At 42.8% G+C, this 17,228-nt stretch overlaps 1 pseudogene; it reads left to right on the top strand.

The window, feature by feature from the left end:
- Window positions 1–8,856: 8,856 nt before the first annotated feature.
- On the top strand, window positions 8,857–15,300 carry LOC137341978 (immunoglobulin lambda-1 light chain-like; annotated as a pseudogene).
- Window positions 15,301–17,228: the final 1,928 nt, after the last annotated feature.

Raw genomic sequence — 17,228 nt, 5'->3', positions numbered from 1 at the left:
TGAACACGCCTGTCCTGTATCTATGCAAATCGTTAATGAAACGGCAAAACGCAATTGGACCATCTAAACTGATGACAAGCAATATGCAATCTGTTGTGTCAGGAAGGTTGTTCATTTTCCATAGACAACGGAATTAGACTATCAGGAGCTCGGAGCTTTCAGAAACTGTTGACACAGATTGTTTTACATTATAGATTCCAGTGTTACAGATTTGCTTTTATTTGCCTTCGGTGAAATGAAATGCCATATTGCTAATATATAAATAGATTCGTGTTAAAGGAGTATCAAATGGAGACAACGTTCCAGTTAAGTAATCTTAGATTAATTAAGAGCTGGTAATTTTGTGTACTTGACTAAAACTCTATCAAATTAATATCGCCCTATTCTATTATCGATGGTTTAGATTACGATTAAGAATATTATAGGGCATAATGCAGACCCATAATGCAGAACTAGGTAAACGGCTGAGATGCATAGTGCAGAACTAAAGAGCTGAGAAACATAATACAGAACCAGGGGAAGGGCTGAGACGCCTAATGCAGAGTTAGGTAAAGGACTGAGATCCGTAGTGTAGAACTAGGTAAAGGGCTGAGACACATAATGCAGAACCAGGTAAAGAGCTGTGACCCTTAGCGCAGAACTTGGTAAAGGGCTGAGACACATAGTGTAGAACTAGGGAAAGGGCTGAGACCCATAGTGCAGAACTAGGTGAAGGGCTGAGACCTATAGTGCAGAACCATGTCAATTATGACGGAGGAACTTAAAACACATTTGATTTGCGACTTTTGTTGCGGAAGGCAATTTGTTCCACTCTTACAGAGCAGCTGTGGGTTGCACTTTCCAGTTCAATGTCTAATGACATTCTACACTGTGCATGTGCATAAAAGTAGCCAATATAAATTATTGATTTATTTTGGTTTGCACTTGAAATTACAGGGTTCTTCAGAAATGCTTAAGGAATTTACGATATTTTGCAAAACTTCTATTTGGTTACTATTCCAGCAAACTGTTTCGATGAGGTGGCTGAGTGTGGATTGAACACTCTACACTTAGCGGAAATATCACTGGATATCTAACAATTGGTTTCCATGGAATTTAACAGGAAAAATCGCTTATCTGAGAAGACAACGTTACGCAGGGAGACGCGCATACTGTTGTGGAATTAGCAGAAGTCAATGTCGTTTATAGGCTGATCTAGTCATGTGCTTGTGCAAGGTTTAATGGCTTATCACAACATTCAAGTGCTGAAGCGAGCGGAGCAGACAAGCTCTGATGACTGGTCTCTAACAACCACAACCACCTTCCTTTGTATCACGTATGACTACAACCACCGGAGGGTTTTCTCTTTGATTCCCTTGAGTTAGGTTTTGCCTGAGCTCTTTGGTGCCATACATAGTGGAATGCGGCCTTGATGTCGAGGGCAGCTATTTTTACGACTCCTCTTGCATCCGGCTATTGCTGCATCAAGGCTGTGATGGAGTCTGTAGCTGTGTAGTTTTGGTGGAACCTAAAGTGAGCATGATGAGCCGATTATTGTTGAATAGGTGTTGCTAGATGGAACTATTAATGGCTCCTTCCAACACTTTACCGATGATTGGGAATCAGCCGATAGGACAGTAAATTGGCTCTGTTAGATTAATTATGTTTATTTCTGGAAAGGGCATACCTCAGACATCATCTAAAATATCATTATTTGTACTGGAAGAGCTTGGCTAGGGGAACAGCTAGCTCAACTGTATAGGTTTCCAGCTGTTATCAGGGCCTATAGTCTTTGATGTGTCTAGTGCAGTTAGACACTTCTTAATCTCACATGGAGTGAACCGATTTAGGTGGACAATGATATCTATGATGGTGGGGTTCTCAGGAGGAGGCTAAGTAGGATCATCCACTCGCAGCTTTTGCTGAAGACACTTGCAAACACCTCTAGAAATGCTCTGATTTAGTTATGAAGTTAGCATTCGGTAAAAGCACCAAGTTGCCAGTCGCTGATTTGCATCCTCATTTTTATTGATGAAATCATCTGCTTTGCCAAACACCAAAAGTCTACCAGAGAACATTGCGTTGCATTTGTTATCAGTGAGCTTTGAAGTGATCCTCTTCCTGTGGCTTTTAAGACTATTATATTATTTTACCTGTGTTGTTTGCCCCAATGTGGACTACTGCCACTGGGTACCTTACTGTCCCCTTCAATATCCCTTCTAAATTGTATTCAATATGTTCTGCTGTAGCTCCAGGTGGACTATTTACTATTCTGTACTATGTGCCCTTAAGACACATAACTATCCGTTTTCCTAAGAAAAGAGTATTCTAGGACTCGAATCTGTCTATGACTTTGAAGTCTACCATGGGCTGATCCATTTGTCAATCGATCCGGCAGCCATTCCCAATGAATAGCTCACTCTATTCCCTTACAGGCAGTATACCACATGAACACCCCACCACCATTTCTCCTTACTGATCGGGTAAGTCACGAAAGTGCTTCTTTTCCGAGGAACAGGTTGCCGGTTTGTGAGGTGAACACTGATTCACTGTATATCTCCAAGAGCGAGCTGGACCTGTTTCTGAGTGGGAAGTAGGTCATTTCGTACAAGGTGCGGGGTGGTGGGGGGGGGGGGGGGGTGGGGTGCTGTAATATAATTCATGGTAAATGTGGGCTCCGGGACTAGTTACGATTACCTAAAGGGATTAGAAAGGAGTTTCTCAGATTTTTTTCTGTAGTTGGCTTGCGTTTATATCTGATTTTTTGCATGTCCCAGGAGGTTACACTGCTCCAGGTGGGCAAGGACTGTCTGTATCGTAATGCCAAATAGTCCACTTGATTGGCCCCGATCCACCAGATAAACATCCGCTTCGTCCACCACCAGCGTACCGTGGTTGCAGTGTCTACTACCCACAGGGTGCACTGCAGCAACTCGCCAAGGCTTCTTCGACTGCAGCTCCCAAACCCGCGACCTCAACCATCTAGAAGGACAATGGCAGGAGCAGCATGGGAACACCATCACCTCCAAGTCCCTTTCCAAGTCACACACCATCCCGACTTGGACACATGTATCTGTTCCTTCATCATCCCTGGGTCAAACTCTGAAACTCCCAACCTAACATCATTGTGGGAGTACCTTCACTACAAGGAGAAGGCTCACCACCCCTTTTCAAGGGCAAAACGGGACGGGCAGTAAATGCTGGCCTTGCCAGCGATGTCCATTTCCAGAGAATGAAAAAGAAAGATGACGGCAGAAACAATCCATATATTGTTTTATTTCACAGAAAGCGAACATAGATTATAACAATGAGGATCAGACTCACTTGATTTAATCAGTACAATTTGTCTTCATGTTATAATACATGAATGGGTGATTCTGCTTGACATAACAAAATGACTCCTACCTGTCTTTCTACATTTTAACCTTTTGTGCCTGGCGAAAACTTTCCATCACAGCTTTCGGTTTAGGGACGTGATTATCAGTGTCTGTTTGTGTATTGTCTAAATCCTTTCTTAACAGCTGGAAGGGGAGGGTCAGACAGCCACTTTTGGGCACCCTGAACCAGAGATTTCCCAACACAGTGGGTGTGAGGTGTGTATTGTAGAGATAGACTAATGAATTGCTTGTTGTTTATGACCTTTGATGAATTTAATCTTAAAGGGTAGATATTAGCATATTATTGACCATTCCACTCATTTTTAAAAACTTGTGTAACTACACTTTGCTTTAAAAATCGAATCCTTTCTGTGGAAACATGGCTGAAAAGAAACCCTGAAAAGTACCACTCATATTGATTAGTTACCCAATACATGTGAAAAGGGGCTTTCCTAATTCCCCATAATCCGCGAAGGTTGCGAAGCGGCCATGGAACGACAATATTAACTGTGGTTTCAGCTGTTCATAGGATAATTGACAGGTGGGAAAGAAAGATTTATTAACCCATCGTGCCTCACATAAAGGTTGGAATGGAGAATATCCGTGCGAGTTATTGGTTTATTTGTAGTGATCACAATTCAGTTAGATTTAGCATAGTTATGGAAAAGAACAAAGATAGAACAGGAGTAAAATTTCTAAATTGGGGAAAGGCCAATTTTACAAAGCTGAGGAGTGATTTAGCAAAAGTAAACTGGAAACAGCTACTTGAAGGTAAATCAGTGTCAGAGCAGTGGGAGGCATTCAAGGGGGAGATTCAAAGGGTTCAGAATAAATATATTCCCACAAAGAAAAGGGTAGGGCTGCCAAATCTAGAGCCCCCTGGATGACAAGGAGCATACAGGGTAAGATAAGGCAAAAAAGGGAAGCTTATATCAGACACCGAGAGCTCAATACTGCAGAAAGCCTAGAGGAGTATAGAAAGTGCAGGGGTGAAATTAAAAAGGAAATTAGGAAAGCAAAGAGAGGGCATGAAAAAATACTGGCAAGTAAAATTAAGGAAAACCCAATAATGTTTTATAAATACATAAAGAGCAAAAGGATAACTAAGGAAGGAGTAGGGCCTATTAGAGACCAAAAAGATAACCTATATGTGAAGGCGGAAGATGTGGGTATGGTTCTTAATGGATACTTTGCGTCTGTCTTCACAAAAGAAGGGGACGATGCAGAGATTGTAGTTAACGAGGAGGAGTGTGAAATATTGGATCGGATGCACATAGGAAGAGAGGAAGTATTAAGGGGTTTAGCATCTTTGAAAGTAGGTATATCACCAGGCCCGAATGAAATGTATCCCAGGCTGTTAAAAGAAGCAAGGGAGGAAATAGAGGAGGCTCCGACCATCATTTTCCGATCCTCCCTGGCTATAGGCGTGGTGTTGGAGGATTGGAGGACTGCTAATGTTATACCGTTGTGTAAAAAGGGAGAAAGGTATATACATGGGAATTACAAGCCAGTCAGTGTAACCTCGGTGGTGGGCAAATTATTGGAATCAATTCTGACGTTCAGTATAAACCTTCACTTAAAAAGGCACGGATTAATCATGGACAGTCAGCATGGATTTGTTAAGGGAAGGTCGGTTCTGACTAACTTGATTGAATTTTTTGAGGAGGTGACAAGGAGGGTCGATGAGGTTAGCGTGTTTAATGTAGTCTACATGGATTTTAGCAAGGCTTTTGACAAGGTCCCACATGGCAGACTGGTCGAAAAAGTAAAAGCCTATGGGATCCAAGGGAAAGTGGCAAATTGGATCCAAAATTGGCTCAGTGGCAGGAAGCAAAGGATATTGGTTGATGGATGTTTTTGTGACTGGAAGGCTGTTTCCAGTTGGGTTCCGCAGGGCTCAGTACTAGGCCCCTTGCTTTTTGTAGTATATATTAATGATTTAGACTTAAATTTTGGGGGCATGATTAAGAAATTTAGGGATGATACAAAAATTGGCTGTGTGGTTGATAGTGAGGAGGAAAGCTGTAAACTGCAGGAAGATATCAATGGACTGGTCAGGTGGGCAGAAAAGTGGCAAATGGAATCCAATCCAGAGAAGTGTGAGGTAATGTATTTGGGGAGGTCTTACAAGGCAAGGGAATACACAATAAAAGGGAGGATACTGAGAGGTGTAGAGGAAGAGAGAGACCTTGGAGTGCATGTCCACAGATCCCTGAAAGTAGCAGGATAGGTAGACAAGGTGGTTAAGAAGGCATATGGGATACATTCCTTTATTAGCCGAGGCATAGCATATAAGAGCAGGGAGGTTATGCTAGAACTGTATAAAACATTAGTTAGGCCACAACTTAAGTACTGCTTATGGTTCTGGTCACTAGAGAGGGTGCAGAGGAGATTTATGAGGATGTTGCCAGGACTGGAGAATTTTAGCTATGATGGAAGATTGGAAATGCTGGGGTTATTTTCTTTGGAACAGAGGAGGCTGAGGAGTGATTTAATTGAGGAGTATAAAATTATGAGGGGTCTAGATAGAGTGGGCAGGAAGGACCTATTTCCCTGAACAGAGAGTTCAATAACCAGAGGGCATAGATTTAAAGTAATTGGTAGAAGGATTGGAGGGGAGCTGAGGAAAAAAAAATCACCGAGAGGGTGGTGGGGGTCTGGAGCTCCCTACCTGAAAGGGTGGTAGAGGAAAAAACTCTCATCACATTTAAAAGGCATTTGGATATGCACTTGCAGTGCTATAACCTACAAGGCTAAGGACCAAGTGCTGGAAAGTGGGATTAGGCTGGGTAGTTTTTAAGCAATCACAGAGCAAGGCAAAGGGTGGGGTGGGGGGTGGGGGGGCGGGGAGGAAAGAACAAAGGGGAAGTTGGATAGGGTGAGTGGATAGGCAGGAGTGATTAAATGACAAAAGGGATGATGGTGCAAGGCAAGGAGGGTGGTAATGGGACAAGTAAAGAAACTAAAGATGGGTCTAGAGGGTCTGTAAATAGCAGCAGCAGAACCATGACCAGCACCTGTTGTCCGAAAAAATGAGAGCAGTGGTTATGGTCTGAAGTTATTGAAATCCATGTTGAGTCAGGAAGGTTGTAAAGTGCCTAATTGAAAGCTGTTCCTCGAGCTTTTTTGGAACAGTGTAAGAGGCAGAGGACAGAGAGGTCAGAGTGGGATGGGACAGGGAATTAAAATGACAAGCGACCGGAAGGTCAGGGTCACGCTTCCCGTCTGAATGGAGGTGTTCACCAAAGCGATCACCCAATCTGCGTTTGGTCTCCCCAGTGTAGAAGAGACCGCATCGTGAGCAGCGAATACAGTTTACTAAATTGAAAGAAGTACAAGTAAATCGCTGTTTCACCTGGAAGGAGTGTTTGAGGCCGTGGACGGAGGGAAGGGAGGAGGTGAAAGGGCAGGTGCTGCATCTCCTGCGCTTGCACGGGAAGGTGCTGTGGGAAGGGGGGTTAGTGTTGGGGTTGATGAAAGAGTGGACCAGGGTGTCACAGAGCGAATGGTACCTTCTGAATGCTGAAAGGGGAGGGGAAGATGTGTTTGGTGGTTGCATCGTGCTGGAGGTGGCGGAAATAATGGAAGATGATTCATTGAATGTGGAGGTTGGTGGGGCAGAAGGTGAGGACAAGGGGGACTCTATCTTAGTTCTGAGAGGAAGGGGAAGGGGTGAGGGCAGAAGTGCGGGAAATGGGACAGACACGGTCGAGGACCCTGTCCAATACAGTGGAGGGGAATCCTCGGTTGAGGAAAAAGGAAGACATGTCGGAAGCATTGGTGTAGAAGGTGGCATCGTCAGAACAGATGTGAGGGAGATGGAGAAACTGGGAGAATGGAACAGAGTCCTTACAGGAAGTGGGTGGGAGGAAGTGTAATGAAGACAGCTGTGGAGTCCCTGGATTTATAGTGGATAAGCTACTATAGTAGATATAATAGACAGGGTGATGGCTTTGCTGAACATCTCCGTTCAGACGGCAAGCGTGACCCTGACCTTCCGGTCACTTTTCATTTTAATTCTCCATCCCACTCCAATGCTGACCTCTCTGGCCTTGGTCTCCTTCCCCCTGTTCCAATGAAGGTCAATGGAAACTCGAGAAACAGCACCTCCTCTTTTGTTTAGGCACTTTACAACTTTCCGGACTCAATAACTTCAATCAATATGATTTCAATAACTTCAGATCATAACCACTACTCCCATTTTTTTCGGACAGCAGGTGCTCGTAATGGTTCTGCTGTTGTTATTTACAACTCATCTAGACCCATCTTCCGTTTCTTTACTTGTCCCATTCCCACCCTCCTTGCATTGCACCATCATCCCTTTTGTCATTTAACCACTCCTGTCCTCCACTCTATCACAGGCCTTCCCTTTTGTTCTTTCGTCCCCACACATTCCTCCCCCCCCCCCAACTTTCCCTGGCACTGTACTTGCTTAAAAACTGTTAAATCTTTAACTTCTTCCAGTTCTGACGAAAGGTCATCGACCTGAAACGTTAAATCTATTTCTTTCTCCAGAGATGTTGCCTGACCTGCTGAGTATTTCCAGCATTTTCTGTTTTTATTTATGATTTAGTTGGTAAGGTTACCTTTGCTTTTGTTGGGGTTGTTTTGCTTGTGCTGTGGTTCTTTTAATTTGATTTCTTCTTTTATTAGTGGTGCCCTAAAAGTAGCGCTCATTCTTGTCTGGTGACCCTGGTGCAACCCAGTGTCACCCTTATTGGTTCATCAAAATACGTCCCTATCGCTCAAAGGTCAACAAGAGCCGCCTGATACAATTAATTACATCCTCGTTAGGATGTGATCCTTGTGCCAACAATCGGTTTACGGTCAAGTAATCGTTTCCTAATTTGTAGGGAATCGATTCATATCATCTTATGGCAATAAGCATCGTTTTATTTTCAGCGAAGAGCATTACTGACACTTCTTCGCGTAAATGTACCAGGCAGAAACGGTTCAAATAAACCATAATGGGCTAACATCTTTAAATTCTTCATAAAAAGTTATTTAATTGGAAAGATAAAATATCATCAAGCTATAGTTTGTAGCAATGTAGCTGAATTTTTGCGGATTGATTTCTAAGTGTATGAAGATTGTTGTTATCTGTTGCACATTTAGGACAAGTGTCTTTAGAGAAGGCGCAAATACTGATTAATTTTGCTTCCTAATGCTTACATGTGGCCTGTGTAGAAGGAAAGATCAAAAATATATACCCTACTGAGTTTTGTCAAAAATTATGACTTACATAGTTTACACAATCAGCAATTTCAGCACGTCCCTGTACTTAACATTAACAAATCTTGATTGTGATGCACAACATCACAATATAGATCGGTCCTGTTATCCAATATCGCCATCTGCAGTTTGGAAGTCTTGTGGCGTAAAGGCCTGAACACGATCATAGGTGCTCAACTGGGATTTGTAACGTCAGCGTTCATTTGCATAATTAAGGACAACGTGGTAACCCGCCCTCATTCATACCATTGATAAGACCAGGGGAGCCTGGTAGACAACACCTTCTCCCTGCAAACTGGCGAGGTTGCTGAGACAAACTCAATTCATAATGTCGGGGTGGGTCCGTGTCATCACAACGCTGATACTTTGCGCAGTCTGTAAGTATTCAGGAAACGTTTGACTGGATTCATTGTGAACAATGTTTTGTTGTATAGAGATATAAAGTGACGTTATTGATGATTTGAAGCTCACCCTCTAATATTTCTCGATCTTTTTATAGGTTCAAACGCGGAGATTACATTAACTCAACCGCAATCGTTATCTATCACCCCGGAAGGAACGGTTAAAATAAGTTGCAGCGTGTCTGGTGATACCTTGGGCAACTCTGACATAGGATGGTACCAGCAGAAACCCGGGAATGCTCCTATATTTCTACTCTACCATGATCTTAACCGTGATAGCAGGGGTACCGGAATTCCTGATCGATTCTCTGGAAGGAGTCAGTCGGCAACCAACGCCGCATATTTAACCATCAGCGGCGTTCAACCGGAGGACGACGCCGACTATTACTGTGGTTGGTGGAAAAGCTCTGCGCACGATGGAGGAAAATTGCACAGGACTGATACAAAAACCGTGTACAGGACTGATACATAAACCCTGCACAGGACTGATACATAAACCCTGTACAGGACTGATACATAAACCCTGCACAGGACTGATACATAAACCCTGCACAGGACTGATACATAAACCCTGCACAGGACTGATACATAAACCCTGCACAGGACTGATACATAAACCCTGCACAGGACTGATACATAAACCCTGTACAGGACTGATGCAAAAACCCTGCACAGGACTGATACATAAACCCTGCACAGGACTGATACATAAACCCTGTACAGGACTGATGCAAAAACCCTGCACAGGACTGATACATAAACCCTGCACAGGACTGATACAAAAACCCTGCACAGGACTGGTCGCCCACTCCCCACTCCTGATTTTCCTGGGACAACTAAAGAAACGCCCCATTTTCCAAAGTTACCATCCTGTTGTCGACATAAACTGTTTACCCGGATTTGCTGAAATTTTTGGTATGTTGTCTGTGAGGCATTATATTGCCATTTAACGCTTTCGGAGATTACTGAGCAAGCTTCGTATTCAGCACGTTTCAGAACTATATAAGAACATAAGAAATAAATGCGGGAGTAGGCCATATGGCCCCTCGAGGTGCTCTGCCATTCAATAAGATCATGGCTGATCTTCGACCTCAACTCCACTTTCCCGCCCTATCCCCATATCCCTTGATTCCCTTAGTGTCCAAAAGTCTATCGATCTCAATCTTGAATATAGTCACAGCCCTCTGGGGTAGAGAATTCCAAAGGTTCACAACCGCCTGAGTGAATAAATTTATCCTCATCTCGGTCCTAAATGGCCGACCACTTACTTTGAGACTATGACTCCTAATTCTAAACTCTTCAGCCAGAGGAAACAACCTCTCAGCATCTCCCCTGTCAAGCCCTGTAAGAATTTTATACGTTTCAATGAGATCACCTCTCATTTTTCTAAACTCCAGAGAACATAGGTCCATTTTATTCAATCTATCCTCAAAGGACAATCTTCCCTTCTCAAGAATCAATCTAGTGAACCTTCGTTGAACCCCCTCTAAGGCAAGTGTATCCTTACTTAGGTATGGAGACCAAAACTGTACACAGTACTCCAGGTGAGATCTCACCAGAGCCCATATAATTGCAGCAAGACTTCCTTACTCTTGTACTCCAATCCCCTTGCAATGATGGCATATACCCTAATACCATATAAAAGAGTTATGCCCAGTAGGATACTTGCTTGTTTCAATGTCATAAATTAACTCTGCGAGTTTCTGTTGCAGGATCTTTTTGAATGGGTCTGTAGCACTGTGTGCTTTACTTCGGTGGAGGCACCAAGCTGACTGTTCTGAGTAAGTAACTTTTACTTGATTCATTCTGTACAATGGATATTCTCGTTTTGATTATTAATATAATATTATGAGGCAGGTAAGACACTTGATGCTGTAGGTTATAACGAATGTTTAAATTCGTTTATTAGGGATATAAAACTAATTTGGCAGGAGAAGGGGAACCAGGACGTAGCAGCAGAGAGGAGAGACTAGGTGCATAGAAAACTAGGAGGGGCAAACAGCAACAGAGTAAAGAACAGTGTAGAAAGAACAGGAATTAGATGGAGGGAAAAAGCAAAGTCGGACAGCATGATATCCGAATGCATGTGTGTTAATGCGAGGAGTGTTACAAATAAGGTTGATGAGCTGCAGGCACAAGTAACCAAAAGGGGTTGTGATATAGTGGCCATAATGCAGACCTGGCTGAAACATGGGCAAGAGCGGGGGGGGGGGGGGGGGGAGGGGGGGGAGGGGGGGGCGGTGAAGGAGCAGGTGGCAGTATTGATCAAGGATAACATTACAGTGCTGCAGAGGGATGATGTACTAGAGGGTTCAAAGACTGAATCTATTTGGTTAGAGTTAAGGAACAGAAAAGGAACTTCTATGTTGCTGGGTGTTTACTATAAACCCCCAAATAATGAGCAGGCGATAAAGGAGCAAATCTGTAGGCAAATTTCAGAAAAATGTAAAAATAATAGAGCCGTAATACTAATAGCAGGGGAGTTCAATTACCCTAATATAGACCAGGGGAAAACAGTGTAAAGGGCAAGGAGGGTGAAGAATTCCTAAAATGTGAACAGGAGAACGTTCTTAATCAGTATGTTTCTAGCCCAACGAGGAAGGAAGCAATGCTGGATCTAGTACTGGAGAAAGAAATAGGAAAAGTGGAGTGTTTTTCAGTGGGAGAACATCTGGGTAATATTGATCATAATGTAATTCGTTTTGAAGTAGTTATTGAAAGGGACAAAGAAATATCAAAGTTGAAAATATCCAGCTGGAAGAGATCCAATTTCAGTAATTTGAGGAGAGATCTAGAAACAAATGAAATAAAGATTGGCTAGGAAAAGTGTAAATGAGTATTGGCAGGCTTTCAAGGTGGAGATACTTCGGCTGCAAACCAAGCATTTTCCCATAAGGAGGAAATATGGGACATCCAAAGTTAGAGCTTCCTGGATGACAAAGGCAATATAGGTTAAAATAAAACAGAAAAGGGAGGTTTTTGACAAATGTCAGGTACAGAATACAATAGAAAAACATTTAGAATACAGAGAACGCAGGGGGTAATTGAAAAAAGGATATGAGAAAGGCAAAGAGAGAGTATGAGAAAAGATTAGCGGGTAACATAAAAATCTTTATAAACGTAAAAAGTAAAAGGATAGTCAAAGGAATGGTGGGGCCGATTAGGAACAAAAAAAGAAATATTCTTGAAGGAGGCACAGGGCATGACAGAGGTACTGAATGAATATTTTGCATCTGTCTTCACAAAAGCAGAGGGTGAAGTTATTGTCGCAGCAGAGGAAGAGGGAATAGAGAAATTGGAAAGGATAACAATAGATAGAAAGGAGGTTCTGAACAGGTTGGCATCACTCAAAGTTAACAAGTCCCCTGGCCAGATGGGATGCATCCTTGGTTGCTGGGGGAAGCAAAGGTGTAGATAGCAGAAGCTCTGATCACAATCTTTCAATCCTCCTTGGATATGGGAGTGGTGCCAGAGGACTGGAGGATTGCAAATGTTATATCCCTATTCAAAAAAGGTGAGAGGGATAAACCTAGTAACTACAGGCCAATCAGTCTAGCGTCAGTGGTGGGGAAACTACTAGAGAATGGCCTCCTTCTGTGCTGTAAGAATCTATGCTTCTATGAAAACAATCACATTTTCAAATCGTAAAGGAAACGATGGGTTTTATTCTATGATTAGTTTTCCCCTTCGAGCAGAGACAGCGAACAATAGAAATATTTCATAGATTGTAATAATCTGTGTTTGAAAACATAATTGAAAGCGTCGCACAAATAGCAAATATGCAAATACAGAGAGAGAGAGAGAAAGAGACAGAGAGATGAAGAAAGACAAAGAGAAAGACAGATAAAATAAGAGTTCAGGCAGACAGACAGAACAATATATGAGCGCCTCCTTTAATCCCTGGTGCACTGAAAATTTTAGCTCGATTATTGAGGGATAATTACGAATGGCCAGTGCAATAATCATTAGAAGCTTTTTAATGTCTTAAAAATACCGAGCTCAAGACATTCTTTTGATAACAGATACTGTTTTCACCAGGGGAAAGGTTTCCTCTGTACGTTATGTGTAACGAAATCGTTTATAAAGAGGCGGGTTGCGATTTCGGCACATATAGAGCTTAGACAGAAAACTCCTCCAATTGTTGAACACATTGACATCTGTACTAGTCGGTTTTGTTTTACTGGTTGGAGCTCCGATATATAAAAGTCTTCTGAGGTTTTACGGTTTCGATTTTAATCTAATATGATTTGAGTGTAAATTTGCACACTTGCATGTAATAGCTGTTGTGGGGAGGCTGGATTGACGTCCATTCACACGGGCACAGTTTTAAACTAGAACACTGATGACAACATCTCTTATTGTGCGTTGTACTTATTATTTAGTATTAGTATTGGAAAATAGTTTTGATTTCAACCAAAAGTTAGGGGGTGTGCACGATAGGGTTTCCACCGAGCTTTTTTTCTGGATTACTTGCGGAATCTTCGGCGTAAACTTTGCAGAAACGGTGTAAAGGTTATTTTTCCAGCGTTATATATATTGTAATATCCTTCAAGGTAGTAAACATTTTAGTGCTCTGTTTGTGACCATCATCCCCGAGATTTACGGCAACAAAACGTTGATCAATATTTGGAGATTATTATTCTTCGGAAACTAAACGTTGTGTAGCAGTTAACCTTAATTTGCTCCCTGTGTGGGAAGATTTCCTTTCTGTACTATATACAATGAATAATCCGTTTGTAAAGAAAGGATTAACCCTGTGAGGGCCATTGAATCTTAGAATGGTTACAGCACAGAAGAAGGCCATTCGGCCCGTCAAAACCATGCCGGCTCTGTGCAAGAGCAATCCAGTTAGTCCTACTCCCCCGCCCTTTCCCCGTAGCCCTCCAGTTTCTTTCCCTTCAAGTACTTATCCAATTCCCTTTTGAAAGCCACGTTGTTTTACTGGTTGGAGCTCCGATATATAAAAGTCTGCTGAGATTTGACGGTTTCGATTTTGATCTAATATGATTTGAGCGCAAATATGCACACTTGCATGTAATAGCTGTTGTGGGGAGGCTGGATTGGCGTCCATTCACACGGGCACAGCTATAAACTAGAAGACGGATGACAACATCTCTTATTGTGCGTTGTATTTATCTAGTGATTTTAGATTTGTTCCATAGAAATACGTCAAATTGACAGTAAAGGGTCTGGCCATTTGTTTCAAAGAATGTGATCACTTTCATATTACGTTGCTGTGATTTATGGGCGAAAAATAAAGAACTTTAATTTATATAGCACCTTTCACGACTTCAGGAAACGGTTTATAGCCAATTAAGTTCTTTTGGAGTGTAGTCACTGTTGTAATTTCGGAAATGTGGCAGCCAATTTGCCTACAGCAGGATCCCATAAACAGCAGTGTGATAATGACCAGATAATCTGTTTTAATGATGTTAGATGAGGGATAAATATTGGCTAGGACACCAGGGAGAACTCCCCTGCTCTTCTTCGAAATAGTGGCATAGGATCTTTTACGTGCAACTGAGAAGTCAGACCAGTCCTCGATTTAACTTCTCATCTTAAAGAGGACACCTCCTGCAGTGGGGCACTCCCTCAGAACTGCACTGCAGTGTCAGCCTAAATTTTGTGCTCCAGTCTCTGAAGTGGGACTTGAACCCATAACCTTTTGACTCGTAGACCGAGAGTGCTACCACTGAGCAAGGGGTTGCATTATACGCGTGTGTATTATACGATTGCAGTTTCTTTCTTTATTAAACACAATCATTTTCATTGTAGATCGAGAGACATCCAGCCCTTCGGTATCCCTCCTCCCGCCGGCGTCCGATCAGATCTCTGCTGCAAAGGCGGCGACCCTGGTGTGTTTGGTGAATAATTTTTTCCCGGGTTCGGTGGAAGTATCGTGGAGCGTAGACGGCAAGATCACGGACACTGGTGTCCAGACGACTCAGGCCGTACGGGACACCGATCAGACGTACAGTCTGAGCAGTTATCTGACCCTGTCCGCCACCGACTGGAACTCACACCAAGTGTACACCTGCGGGGTTACACATGAGTCTCTCGGGTCTCAACTCAAGCAAAGCATCGAGAGATCAGCCTGCCAGTGAAAGAGAAAACCCGCCCACTCGGTGCAAACTGTTATTCATGGCGTTTATGATTGAAAACGGGGTTTAGATATTCACAATGCATTTCTTTCTATTTGCACGCGTCTGGCCTATAATAGTGACTTAAATCTGTCAACATTGTGGCAGAAAACTTTAACCCTGTAATTGTGACGTAGAAACATTTGTTCAATAAATAATGATATTCGTTTATTAGCCGTGGTATGTTTTGTGAGTGGACAGTTGGGGGAATAAGCGATTCTGTTTAGCACTGATAGCAATTGATAACATGCATTCCATCTTTTCCATCCAATTTAACTTGATGTACAGTCGTTATTACATCTTAGTAAAGAATTAGCACAAGCAGAAATCGAACATCGAAATAAGTTATCCCTCACTTTTTCTCACAACAGGGCATTTAATCACAAAACGTTTTGTTTAATAAACTGTGAGTTTGTATTTAGCATATTTGATGTAATTCCAACATGGATTAAAGCAGCATTTAGAAAATGTATACATAAATAGTCAGAGAGCAATTATAGTATATGTCAACACTTACATATTATGTGATTTAGTGTTACAAATCCGATTATAGAATCACAGAATCATAGAATGGCTACAGCACGGAATGAGTCCATTCGGCCCAACGAGTCCATTCCGGCTCTCTGCAAGAGCAATCCAGCTAATCTCACTCCCCCGCCCTCCTCCAGTGGCACTTCAATTTTTTTCCCTTCAAGTACTTATCCAGTTCCCTTTTGAAGGCCATGATTGAATCTGCCTCCACCATCCCCTCTGGCAGTGCATTCCAGATCCTAACCACTTGCTGTGTAAAAAAGCTTTTTCTCATGTTGCCTTTGGTTCTTTTACCAATTACCTTAACTCTATGTCCTCAGGTTCTTGATCCTCCCGCCAATGGGAAAAGTTTCCCTCTTTATACTCTGTCTAGACCCTTCATGATTTTGAATACCTCTATCAAATCTCCTTTCAACCTTCTCTGCGCTAAGGAGAACAATCCCAGCTTCTCCAGTCTATCAGCGTAACTGTATTAATCACAATAATGAAAAATCCGACTTGTCCTACCTTCTCAGATTGAATTAGAAATGGATTTAGCCCCAAAACAGAAAGTTGAAATATTTCCATAGGTGGTTGAAGCTTCAAAGCAAGCAAGAAGGGACCTGCATTTATAGAAGTGTCCGCTTACTGGTTTAGCGGCCATCCATGTATAAATTGTATTGAAATTACTGCCAGTTCTCGGATAGTAGAAACTCCAGCGTCTCACAGCACCCAACACTCCCTCTCCCAGGTCACCAGCAGTAGGTCACGAGTCCCAGAGATGGGGCCGCAGCTTTTTCGCGACGGCAGGTTGGCTGTGTTACGTTCCTACATTGGTGCCCAAAACAATGCAGCTTCCAGTTTATGCAGCATGCCCTGCGTTATTAAGCAGGACTCAAAAATACTGAAGGAAAAGTGTAAGTAAGGCCTGGAAAAAATTACTTCACCCCATTTCCAACGGCAATACCTGAAAATCCGGCTACCCGTGCTCCATTTCACCTTTCAGATTGGCTTACTATGGGACTTTCCTTCCCGGTGTAGCTACAATTCCTCCTCCCAATAGGCAGTCAGTTTTGTATTAAACATCGGGCTCCTCGCCACGAATGGTGTCACCAAGACAACGGCCGTCATATCGGAAAATCGCGGCGTTTTGTTCACGAATTTTCGGTAAGACTCCCCGTTCTATACGAGGCCCTGTCGGTTACGAGGACCTTGGCAAAATTCCACCCTCTCGGGCATCTTTCGATATCTGTGGCCATTCACAGCCTGCCCCACCAAGCATCGCTTGCGGCAATTTCATGGATTCTCCTGCAGACACAAAAAGGTTCGGGCATTTCCGCTTCTGTGGTCATCACTCTGCGATTTAACGTCCTTAACGTGAATAAGCGGTAATCGCGACGCTGACAAGCTCAGAAGCGGAAAACTACAGAAAATTACAGGAACCACGGCATCCTCCGGGATCTCAATTACTACGCGCTCCCAGGGGCGCAATTCCTATTGGTGGGTGATACAAAAAAACAAGGTTGACCTTCCCTTTTGTTACACAAACCAAAACACTCATCCCCCGCAAAGCATTTGAGCATTTGACA

The sequence above is a fragment of the Heptranchias perlo genome, chromosome 25 (assembly GCF_035084215.1).
Source record: "Heptranchias perlo isolate sHepPer1 chromosome 25, sHepPer1.hap1, whole genome shotgun sequence".
Taxonomy (NCBI): Eukaryota; Metazoa; Chordata; class Chondrichthyes; order Hexanchiformes; family Hexanchidae; genus Heptranchias; species Heptranchias perlo.
The sequence above is the reverse complement of the archived record's forward strand: the minus strand, read 5'-3'. Positions and strand labels throughout refer to the sequence as shown.